Source organism: Oryx dammah, unplaced genomic scaffold, assembly GCF_014754425.2.
Source record: "Oryx dammah isolate SB20612 unplaced genomic scaffold, SCBI_Odam_1.1 HiC_scaffold_23, whole genome shotgun sequence".
Taxonomy (NCBI): domain Eukaryota; kingdom Metazoa; phylum Chordata; class Mammalia; order Artiodactyla; family Bovidae; genus Oryx; species Oryx dammah.
In genome coordinates, this window is record NW_024070207.1 from 126343226 (window position 1) to 126355435 (window position 12210).

General features: G+C 44.9%; 1 non-coding gene across 1 annotated transcript; it reads right to left on the minus strand.

The window, feature by feature from the left end:
- Positions 1-3820: 3820 nt before the first annotated feature.
- LOC120882677 lies at positions 3821-3925 on the minus strand. Its single transcript, XR_005725540.1, has one exon. It is a non-coding gene; the product is annotated as a U6 spliceosomal RNA (small nuclear RNA).
- Between the last annotated feature and the right edge of the window lie 8285 nt (positions 3926-12210).

The window sequence follows — 12210 nt, forward strand, 5'->3', positions numbered from 1 at the left end:
GGGCTACCAACAGAACTTCCCATGTTTTTAATGAGGTATCTCTGTGAATATTTGTTTAGTGTCTGACTCCTGGATGGTTTGACGGTTCCCTGAGGGCATGGGTTTTGTTGAAGGGGAACTTCAGGTTCATTCAAGTAGTAAGTGCCTGAAGATGTTTAATGAGAGACTTTGAATTTTTCTTCATTTTTATCTCATTAAATTTTTTCTTTCCTATTGAATTTTTCTTCATTTTTATCTCGTTAATTTTTTTTTTCCTATTGACAGCTGAAACCGAGAACAGCATCTCCCTGTTTTCTTGCTGATTTTTGATTCCTCCTCTGGCACCATCCATAAACCATTTTCAACATGGATTTGAAAGAACTGGGCATTGGCTGTGTTCTTCTCCATTTGAATGGGGGAAAAAAAAGATCCTTTCATTCAAACAAAAGCAGACCTTCCATGAACCCATCTGTTTTGCAAACTGTTAACTGTTGTATCTCTCCCAGGAACTTTAAGTGAGAATCACGACGCCACCATCAGACTCTTTGTGTGGAAACTAAAGATGTCAACCCGATTCACAAAAGGCCATTAAAAAAAAAATATATATATATATATCCACAACAACCAGAATATGCAAACACTGTCATTTAAAGATTCTTCCAAGATTCAATGCTGTGTCACTGAAGCACAACTTGCACATTTTCGAGAGTTAAACAGAAAGAAGAAAAATAAAACAGACAGGAAAGCTCCTTGTCACCTTTCCAACAATTTCCCCACACATATCCCATCATACCGGGGCTTCTAAACTAGGCAGCCTCTTCATCAGATTCACCTTTGCAGTTCTGGTGATAACTAGTCTTCAGAGTGAGAAAAATACAAGAAGTCAAAAAAAACACAAGAACACTTTCCACGGTGTCCTCGGAGCACGTGGCCAAATCTTCCCATCTGGCACATTCTACCCTGACAGTGTTTTGTTTTTTTTTTTCTAAAACAAACACAGTAGCATTTCTGTGATGCAACGAGCACAACTGCTTTTAATTGTCACAGCCACTCACTGCCATCGGACCTGGCAGGGTGAATCACTTCCACAGGGGAGAAATACGGCTGTCTGGTTAGAATTAATGATGCACTCACTCTTGTGATATGTCAGCCAAGACACACGCATCCAGCCATGCCACACTGGTAACAGCAAGTAGACGCTCAAATGTGATCACCACCTCTAATAATTATCGGCAGAACTGATGGTGAAGCCAAAGCTCCGATACTCTGAACACCTGATGCAAAGAGCCGGACAGACGGTCTCTTCCGGTCCGTGGTGCTGGGAAAGACTGAAGACAGCAGGAGAAGGGGACGACAGAGGAAGAGATGGTTGGATGGCATCACTGACTCGATGGACATGAGTTTGAGTCAACTCCAGGAGATGGTGACGGACAGGGAAGACTGGCGTGCTGCAGTCCGTGGGGTCGCAAAGAGCCGGACACGACTTAGACAGTCAACGACAATATCTAATAATTGCTTTGTCTTTGTACTATAGAAATTCCGTAGAGCAAAGAGTTCATTACAAACATATCCAAGCACGTGCATAAGTGCACCACACAAATTCTTCAGATTTGACTTTGATACAATAAAACCTAAATATGACCAACACAATTATGTAATTTCAGGACATTTAAATATTCAGACATTAAAAAATAATACTTGTAGATTTAATCCTCATCAGCCAGTTTTAGGCAGAAAAATAACAGTAACAATGTGTTTGAAAGACAGCCAGCAATCTGAAAAAGGATGGTGCTGTGGTTTAATAAAACTTGCCACGTACACTGCCAACTCCTGTACCGGGAATACAGGAACCCCTCAAATACTTGTGGTGGGTCAAGCATTGTGGGGAAAACCATGACACCCAGTGGGCAAAGACTTTCAATGCTGCACGAATGGCTCTGTGTCCTCTCTCCACTAATCCTTCACCCACCCCATCCATCATCCATCTATCAACTCATCTAGACATCTAAACATAAAAAGAAAATCATAATATGGAAACAGGCAATGCTTTCGGAAGCAATTCTGTATTTTCACATGCACGCATAAAAAATTATCCTTTTTAGCTGAAAAAGCGTGGATGCTAATGTATAGTTTATGCACGGATATATGGTATCTGCATCAATGAAACTCCGTAAGTCTCTGTCTACAGTACATACATCCATTGCAAAGAACCCCCTAATCTTCATTCATGATCAGAATTCATTCTGTGCTGGCCTACTTTTTTCTTTTCTTCTTTTGGGGGAAAAAGCCCTCAGAGGAAAGTGAAATGAATCACTCCACTTGGTGAACCCATAAAAGCAGCAAAACTTATGTGTATATGGAACAGAGCAAAACATGATAAAAAGGGGGCCTTTGGATGAGTAAATTTATTTTTACATTTGTTGTTGCTCTTTTCTTGGCCAGCTTCATGCATTAACTATTTTTCCTCCTGGATGTCATTATGTATGTAAGCCTAAGAAGGTCTATCAGTAGTAGTTCTTTAGGAAAAGTTCCAGATTCCGACCTTATCACAAAACTGATCCAGGACTTGCACCATGTTCCTGAAGCCCCTGAAATTTGTGTGTGTGTGTGTGTGTGTGTTGATCAGTCGTGTCTGACTCTTTGTGACCCACCATGGGACTGTAGCCCACCATGGAATTTTCCAGGCAAGAATACTGGAGTGGGTTGCCATTCCCTTCTCCAGGGGACTCTTCCCGACCCAGGCATGGAACCCAGGTCTCCTGCATTGCAGGCAGATTCTTTACCATCTGAGCCACCAGGGAAGCACCTGAAATTACAGTGTCTTCATTTGAAATAAGGGATATTGATGGACCAGGGTTATTACCATATTGTTGACTATATTCCCTCCACTATACATTCTCTCCCTTATTTATTTTATAACGGGCACTTTGTGCCTCTCACTCCCCTTCACCTTGTTCCCCCATCCTCCCAACCCTTCGCTTCTGGCAACCATTAGATTGCTTTCTGTATCTGTGAGTCTTCTTATTTTGTTGCACTTGTCCACTTGTTCTTTTACATTCCACATGTAAATGAAAAAAATTACACTAGTAATTTTTTCTCTCCTTTATCTCGCTAAGTATAACACCTTCCAAGTCCACCCATGTTGTTTCAAATGTGAACATTTCATTCTTTTTTATGGCCAAGTAATACTCCATTGAATATATCCACCACATCTTCTGTATCCATCCATCTGTTGATGGACACTTAGGTGGCCTCCATGTCCAGGCTACTGTTAACTAGCACTGCTAAGAACACTGGGGTGCATGTAATTTTTGAAATTAGCGCTTTCACTTTCTGTAGATAAAAAACCATGAGGGAAAATTGAGATCACACAGTACTTCTTTTAATGTTTCTGAGGAACTTCCAAACTGCTTTCCACAGCGGCTGTGCCAATTAACACTTCTACCAGCAATGCCGGAGGGTTCTCTTTTCTCCACATCCTCACCAACACTTTTTGATGGCCATTCTGAGTGGTGTTAGGGGATACCTCACTGGGATTTTGACTTGCATTTTCCTGATAATTAGTAATGGCCAGCCACTTTACATGTGCCTACCGACCATTGGCATGTGGTATTCATACCTTCGGCCCATTTTTTCACCAGACTATTTTATTTTTTTAATATTGAGTTGTATGAGTTTCCTCCCCTTCCTCCCTTCTCTCTCTCTCTCTACACACACACACACAAATCTTGACCCTTCCAAGCGTAACACTTGCAAATATCTTCTCCCGTTCAGTAGGTTGCCTTTTTGTTTTGTTGATGGTTTCCTTAAGTGTGCAAAAGTGTTTCTTAATTTTTTTTTTTTTAATATGGAATGCTTCACTAATTTGCATATCAGCTTGCCCGGGGGCCATGCTAATATTCTCTGTATCACTCCAGTGTTGTATACGTGCCACCAAAGCAAGCACTGAAAAAGCATTTTAGCCTGACCTAGTCTCTTTTGTTTATTTTCACTTTTGTTTCCCTTGCCTGAAGAGACAGATCCAGAAGAGTACTGCTGAGATTGATGTCAAAGAGCATACTGCCTGTTTCCTATGAGGAGTTTCATAGCTTCGGGTTTTACATTTAAGTCTTTACATCATTTTGAGTTAATTTTTGTGTATGGTATGAGATAGTGGTCTTTGTGGGTTGTTTAATCGTTCAGTCATCTCTGACTCTTTGTGACCCTGTGGACTGTAGCCTGCCGGGCTCCTCTGTCCATGGGATTCTCCAGGAAAGAACACTGGAGTGGGGAGCCATTCCCTTCTCCAGGGGATCTTCCCAACCCAGGGATCAAACCCAGGTCTCCTGCACTGAAGACAGATTCTTTACCATCTGAGCCACCAGGGGTGTTGATTCATGGGGATATGACTCAGCCATCAAAAAGAAGAAACTAATGCCATCTACAGGTCCATGGATGGACCTAGAGACTGTTACTTCATGTGTGATTCCTTACCATCTGAGTCAACAGGGAAGCCCAAGAATACTGGAGTCGGTAGCCTTTCCCTTCTCCAGGGGATCCTCCCGAGCCAGGAATCAAACCAGCGTCTTCTGCATTGCAGGCAGATTCTTCGCCAGCTGAGCTGCCCTGGAAGCCCTCTGGAAGCCTCTGCTGCTGCTGCTGCTAAGTTGCTTCAGTTGTGTCTGACTCTGTGTGACCCCATAGACAGCAGCCCACCAGGCTCCCCCGTCCCTGGGATTCTCCAGGCAAGAACACTGGAGTGGGTTGCCTCTAGTGAGGTCCAACAACAAGTGAACAGATAAAATATAGTCTTATATCCATACAACAGAATACTACACAGTAATAAACAGGAATTTACAATAGTAATAGATAGTAACAAATAGTAACAAACAGCAACTAATAGTAATGAATAGTAATAAACAGTAACAAACATTGATCAATAGTAATAAAGAAACAGTAGTAAATAGGGACAAATAGTAACAAACAGTAATAAACATTAACCAATAGCAATAAATAGTAACAAACAGTAACACAGAGTAATAAATAGTAATAAACAGTAACAAACATTGGTCAATAGTAATAAACAGTAGTAAATAGTAGCAAACAGTAATATATAGTATGGACTGTAGGGGTCGCAAAGAGTCGGACAGAACTGAGCAACTTTCACTTCCACGTGTGGTTTATTTTCTGCCAATTATATCTCAATCAAGTTCTTACAGATAAAAGGATCCAGCGCCACTTAAAAAGAAAAAAAAAGGATCCCCTAGTGAAGACAGAACACTACTCCCCGTAGCTTCTGCTGAAATGATAACACCTTTAAAGGGCTGTGACGATTCACTGCTTGAAGCAGCCACTTTCAAACCACACCTTCCATCTGAGCATCGTCCACCATGAATTATTAGCATCGGTAGCTCAGAAGCGTGCGTACTCTCTGCCCAGCCTCCCTCACTGGGCTGATGAGGGGCTCAGGTCATCACAGGGGTTAAACGGCTGGTCCTGGAACAGACCCAAAGTCAACAGTAGTAGGAGGTGACGGAAAGCCTGCATCTCTTTAGCAGTTTTACTGGGTTGTCCAGGTCATGTGATGTTTGTATAGAAATTCTAGACTCACACGACAGAAAAAAGACCCAGAGGTCAACTTGTCAGTTGCCTTGCCTCTAAGCCCCAGGCAGACACAGGATTACCCAGCTACTAGGGGTCTTCAGTGTCATTCTCCAACCACAGAGAAACAAATATCAGCAACTTGCCATCCACGTTCAAGGTCAGAGCTCCCAGCAAAATCTGGGTGCCATCTGCTCACAGTTACAACAGAGTTCAACAAGGGTAAAATGACCTCGAGGAAGGAAAAAAAAAAAAACAAAACAACTCTCTGGCAGTCAAGTGGTGATTTTGCTTTCTGTGATTATATTCCTTTGTATGGAAAAGAACTGTCAATGCCAGTGTGATCCAGAGTCTTACATTAGCAGTAAGGAGCTAGCTTTTTAAAGACACAATCTTGAATCAATCCTATCGTGTACTAGTTTTGCAATCTGGGACAGTACAAGAGGTCTCTTCATGAAGGTCACGTCCAGTCAAAAATCCAAGCTCAATTCGAATTCCTTCTGCCTTCCATCGGATTAGTAACTTTCAAAATTCTTGACACAGAACTCTTAAAAGAAAGTCACATTTGGTTAGTCATTTTAAAAAGATGAAAAGGAAAACAACAGTAGTTCCGAGGTCAAGTTCCCAGTTAGCTAGAAGAAACAACAGGGGATGCAACGAAAAGTTAGAAATGTCACAGGACATGCGATCCTTGAAGCCAGCCAGCGCTTGAGGAAGGTTTCAGATTTTATCTTCTTCTGCGTGCAGAACAGCACTGCTCAAGTTACGAGACAAAGAACCACAATTTGATTACAACCGTCTTGCTTTGGCAACTACCTCTGGCCTTATAAAACATGACCTTTTTCCTGACGGTTTGGCCTCTTTCACAACAGCGAACCCAGCACAGATGAGGACAGGAAGACCCTTCCAAATCAGGACGCGGTTCGAGGGTGTAAATCCAGCACCCAACGGACGATGAGAACGGCAACCTTCACGTGCAGCCCACTGACCTTCAGAAACCCACAGCCGACTGTTCACAGGACCCGTCAGCAAACACAAACTAATACCATTTACTGAGCCACCAAGAAGGCCTGTTCAAAGCCCGGACATTATCCCTTAAGAGGAATACATACATTTATATATCACTGTGATGGGCAACCTGGAACCAAACCAGGAGAGATAAAGGAATGTACTTAGTACTGAGTGAGAGAATGGTAGGCGCTGAGTCGTGTCCGACTCTTTGCCACCCCATGGACAGTAGCTCATCAGGCTCCTCTGTCCATGGGATTCTCCAGGCAAGAATATGGAGTGGGTTGCCATTTCCTTCTCCAGTACTCACTACGCAGTCACATTAAGTAAATTTCATTTGTCTTTAACTCTTGTGAAAATCTGTGAACACTGTGCCAATTACAGCGTCAGTTCCTTGATTGTATTTTGTGCCCTCTTTGGCTACCAGTCACTGTCTGCTGACCCTCCCCCTTCTGCCCTGGTTCATCTCTCTGTGGTCCTGTCTGTGATGCCCAGAGCTTTGCTCCTTTTTCCATCTTCCTGCTTTTATGAACATTCTCCCTTTACGGAACCAAGAAGCCACTGGAACTCTGACATCTGAATGTCCCCAAACAGCCCATTCCAAATAGCCCCCATCTTTGCTTCAGTCTGCTGGGAAAAGATGGAAGGCAGGAGGAGAAGGGGATGACAGAGATGAGATGGTTGGATGGCATCACCGACGCAACAGACATGAGTTTGAGCAAGCTCCGGGAGTGGGTGATGGACAGGGAAACCTGGCGTGCCGCAGTCCATGGGGTTCACAGAGAGTCAGACACGACTGGGTGACTGAGCTGAAGTGAACTGTCACCATCTGGGATGTCTTCATCTCAGGCATCTTTGATCAAACATTCCTCTCTCTGGCCACAGGTGGTTCTACTCCTGCAGCCTTTGTCCTCCTGCAAACGTCTTCCATCTCCATCCCTCTAGTCTCTTTATCCTCTCCCCTACATCGTCCAGTCGCCTTCTGTTTCTGCAGGTTCCCGGCCCATGCCTTCAATTCCTGTGGCCCGTCATTTTACACACATCCTCCTATGAGTGGTCCAACGCTAAGCTGATCTACGTCCCCGATATCGGCTTGTGCCCTGTATTTGCTCCTTAGCTATCACAGATCTCTCCTGGGGATGTGTACTACCTCCATTCAACAGATGAGAAACCTAGAAAGGGATGTGCCTACAATTACATCAGAGTCTGGAACTGGGTACCCTGGCCAGCGCCCTCATTCGCACACTTAGGGCTCTCATTACTGTCTAGTGAAGAAACATCAGCACATCTACGCTGGTAAATGGGTGAACGGGGTTTTGGGGGTCCAGCTAGCCATGGTTCCCAAGCAGTGGCCGTGCCCAGTGTAGCTCATGAAACCAACAAGCAGGGCGGAAGATACAAAATACGGAGCGTCCAGCTTGGGGAGAGTAAACCCTCGTGGTACTCGCCTTTGCTTCCAGTTTCTTGGATGCTTACTCCATCCTGACACCTCGTGCAATTTTTTCCTGAGTCTTTGGATAAGATCCTGCTTTAAAAAAAAAAAAAAAAATTCTTGAACCTTATATCCCATGACTACAGCCCTCATTCTCAGCCAAATTATATCCTTTCCTTTATCTAAGGGGCTTCCGTGGTGACTCAGGTGGTAAAGAAATCTGCCTGCGATGCAGGAGACGTGGGTTTCATCCCTGGGTCGGGAAAGATGCCCTGGAGAAGGGCATGGCAACCCATTCGGGTATTCTTCCCTGGAGAATCTGACTGACAGAGGAGCCTGGAGGGCTGCAGTCCATGGGGTCGCAAAGAGTCAGACACCACTGAGCTCCCAAGCATGAAGAGGAAACACAAGTACTCACGCTGGAACTTCTGAGTGTGAGACGGACGTGAGAAGCCTGTGCAATGAACAGTAGCTGCTGCTCACCACAACTAGAAAGCACAAGAGTAGCAGCAAAGACTCACTTTGGCCCCCCTCCAAAAGAAATCAGTAAACCTCTTGTTATAGTGTAGCTTTAGATTTAAAGGAAAGCTGCAAGAATGTTAGAGTGCCCTCCTATTTTAAGGTGTTCCATTTACCTGGTACTTTGTCATAACCAATGAACTGATACCGACACACTATTGTTCACCGACATCTGTACTTTATTTGCCTTTCCTTGGCACCCCACTCCAGTACTCTTGCCTGGAAAATCCCATGGGCGGAGGAGCCTGGTGGGCTGCAGTCCAGGGGGTCACCAAGAGTTGGACATGACTGACTGACTTCACTTTCACTTTTCACTTTAATGCATTGGAAAAGGAAACGGCACCCCACTCCAGTGTTCTTGCCTGGAGAATCCCAGGGACGGGGGAGCCTGGTGGGCTGCCGTCTATGGGGTTGCGCAGAGTCGGACAGGACTGAAGCGACTTAGCAGCAGCTTTCCCCTAAATGTCTGAGTGTTCCACCGGGATCCTAACTGGGCTATCACATAAACTTTTTAGGGGTCACAGCTTCTTGGTCTCCTTGAGGCTCTGACGGCTTCTCAGACATTCCCTGGTTTTGATGACCTTGACAGCTTTGAAGGAGGCTAGGCAGGTATTTTGTAGAACATCTTTCAATTTCGTTTTCCCCAGTGCTTTTCTCACGATTATGCTGAGTTACAGGCATTTTGGAGAAAGACTACAGAGGTAATGTAGCCTTCTTACCCCATACCAAGGTCACATGCTATCAATAAGAAATAACCCAGTTGATACTGACCTTGATCACTGGGCTATCCAAGCATTTCAGGTTTCCCCACTGCAAAATCACTCATCTTTTACTTCTGAGGAATATTTATAAGCATAAAAGATTCAAGTATTTCACTTCAGAGTATCTGCATCACCATCCAATGTGGTCACACCTACAGGCAGCCTACTGGTCCTTTGCGGAAAATCACCTCGATTCTGTACAGAGACAGGCAGTCACGGTGAGGGGGGTAGGGACACAGAGAGGACCCCGTGCTCCAAAGAACAAGGACTTTCGAGGGACCCAGAGGACACAAGCATCTGAGGTTGAACAAGTATCCTACACCAAACGAGGAAACGGGAAGCTGACCAGACAGACAGGACAATATGCTTGTTATTTGGGAGGCAAGTTCGGTTCCTGCCACACAAAGACTCGAAACACTTGATAGGCTAGATGTTTGAGTCTCTCTCCTGGAACACCCCAGAGATACGGCTGGGTGGTTAAGGGCTGGAAGGCTAACTTTGCAATCCTCCACATGTGACTCCACACCTGTGAGTTATGGTCCTCTGGTGTATCTGTCTTAATATCTGTGAGTTAAGGTCTCCAAAATCACTGCAGATGGTGACTGCAGCCATGAAATTAAAAGACGCTTACTCCTTGGAAGGAAAGTTAGGACCAACCTAGACAGCATATTAAAAAGCAGAGACATTACTTTGCCAACAAAGGTCCGTCTAGTCAAGGCTATGGTTTTTCTAGTGGTCATGTATGGATGTGAGAGTTGGACTGTGAAGAAAGCTGAGCGCTAAAAAATTGATGCTTTTCAAGTGTGCTATTGGAGAAGACTCTTGAGAGTCCCTTGGACTGCAAGGAGATCCAACCAGTCCATTCTACAGGAGATCAGTCCTGGGTGTTCTTTGAAAGGAATGATGCTAAAGCTGAAACTCCAATACTTTGGCCACCTCATGCAAAGAGTTGACTCATTGGAAAAGACTCTGATGCTGGGAGGGATTGGGGGTGGGAGAAGGGGATGACAGAGGATGAGATGGCTGGATGGCATCACTGACTTGATAGATGTGAGTTTGAGTGAAATCTGGGAGTTGGTGATGGACAGGGAGCCCTGGCGTGCTGCAATTCATAGGGTCACAAAGAGTCAGACACGACTGAGCAACCAAACTGAACTGAACTGAAGGTCATCTGGACCACCATTTGTCAACGGGAAGGAAAGAAGAATGGAAGGGATCTGACCTACTTTCTCAAGAACCAGAGGCAGAAACTGTTCACGTGGTTACCATTCTGTTCCACTCACCTGAACTTAGTTAACACTGGGCCGCATACCAAGCTATGTGGTAGGTGGGCCGTGTATGAACAGGATCTGACTGGATGCCTGTCTGCTCGCTAACACTAGCTGAGGTTTCTGTGGATAAAGTATCTAGAAAAGAATGGATCAGGGGAGAATAAACTGGTTTAACAGGAGCAGGTCTTCCTGGAGAAGGAAATGGCAACCCACTGCAGTATTCTTGCCTGGAGAATCCCATGGACAGAGGAATCTGGTGGGCTATAGTCTATGGGGCTCACAAAGAGTCAGACACGACTGAGTGACTCACACTGAGATATCTGTATTCTTAATTTATGTAATATGTACTTAAATTATATGGCAGAAGAATCGTTAATAATATGGGAAAATGTTCATGATATTTTGTTGAGTAAATAGAACATAGTAAAGTGTATTAGAAAAGAATATCAACTGTGCTAATCTAAAACATACATGCACAGAAAAAAACTGAAAAGGTATCTATCAAAACTTTGATAGTTTCTCTGGGCCTCAGTTTCTTCAGCTTTAAAGTGAGGATAACGAGAGGACTTATTTCATGGGGTTGTGATAAAGAGTAAATAAAATAATAGTTATTAAAAAAAAAAAGGAGCAGGTCTTTAACTCCATATCTGGAGTCAGGTGGCTTGCCATTTGTTCAAAGAGAAAGATGGCATCTGCAGCAAAGCTGCAAATACCACGGGCGTCCTGTTTGGTTGACTCGTCAACACGCTTCTCCAGGTCTGCTCAAACAAGTCGGTCCAGTGGAGCTGAGACAGAAAACAAAGTGCCTGAAATCCTCCAGCTTGCATGGTGGCCCTAGTCTCTATTTCCTCAGGAATGCAACATGAGCTTTGGGTTCTGGTGTTTCAGTAATAAGGAAACCAGTTCTCCAGGCTCTGACTCCTCCTACCATACCAATCTTCACTCCGCGGATCATGGAGACACAGGTGGAGCTTCTCACAGTTGCCTCTTGTTTGTCTTCCAACCATGCACTCAGGTCTCGGGGAAATAAGCTCACTGCCCCCAGCTGCCCCCAATTCTCTGTTCACCCGACTCTCAGAATCTCCCACTCTGACTGAGGGGAATCATTTGGACTCTGGGACCCAGCGGTGTCAGAATCAGCTCCGAGGCAGTATCAGGCACAACCTAAGATGCAAGACGGGCAATGCTCGTGCTGTTTTCGGCACGCAGGGGAGGGCCAACAGCCCCCAGGAGGAAGGGCAGAGGGAGACCGCGGTTCACACCTGAGCGCCGTCTCGGTTACCTGGTCTCTGCGGCACGGCTCCTCTCGTCATGCGGAGGTCTCGGCGTTCACTCAGAAACCGAGACTACTGCTACCCTCAAGCTGGCTTCTGGTTACCAATCCTACTGGGGCTTCCTGGGCACAGGTCAGGTAGGACAGTAGCAAGATTGCTAAAGTCTCCAACACGGAGAAAACAGAGGATGAGATGGAGGGTAAGTAATTCATGGGCCCGACAGGGCCCCTGACAACAGCTAGGAAAGCGGAAGATGCACAGACCTTGCCCTTTATACCCACCACGGTCGACGATGTACAGCGAGCTCAGCAAAAGCAGCTCTGTGCGATCCAGCCCAAGGGACTGAATTCAAGAACCCATCGCTGACAGTAGCCTGATCACATATT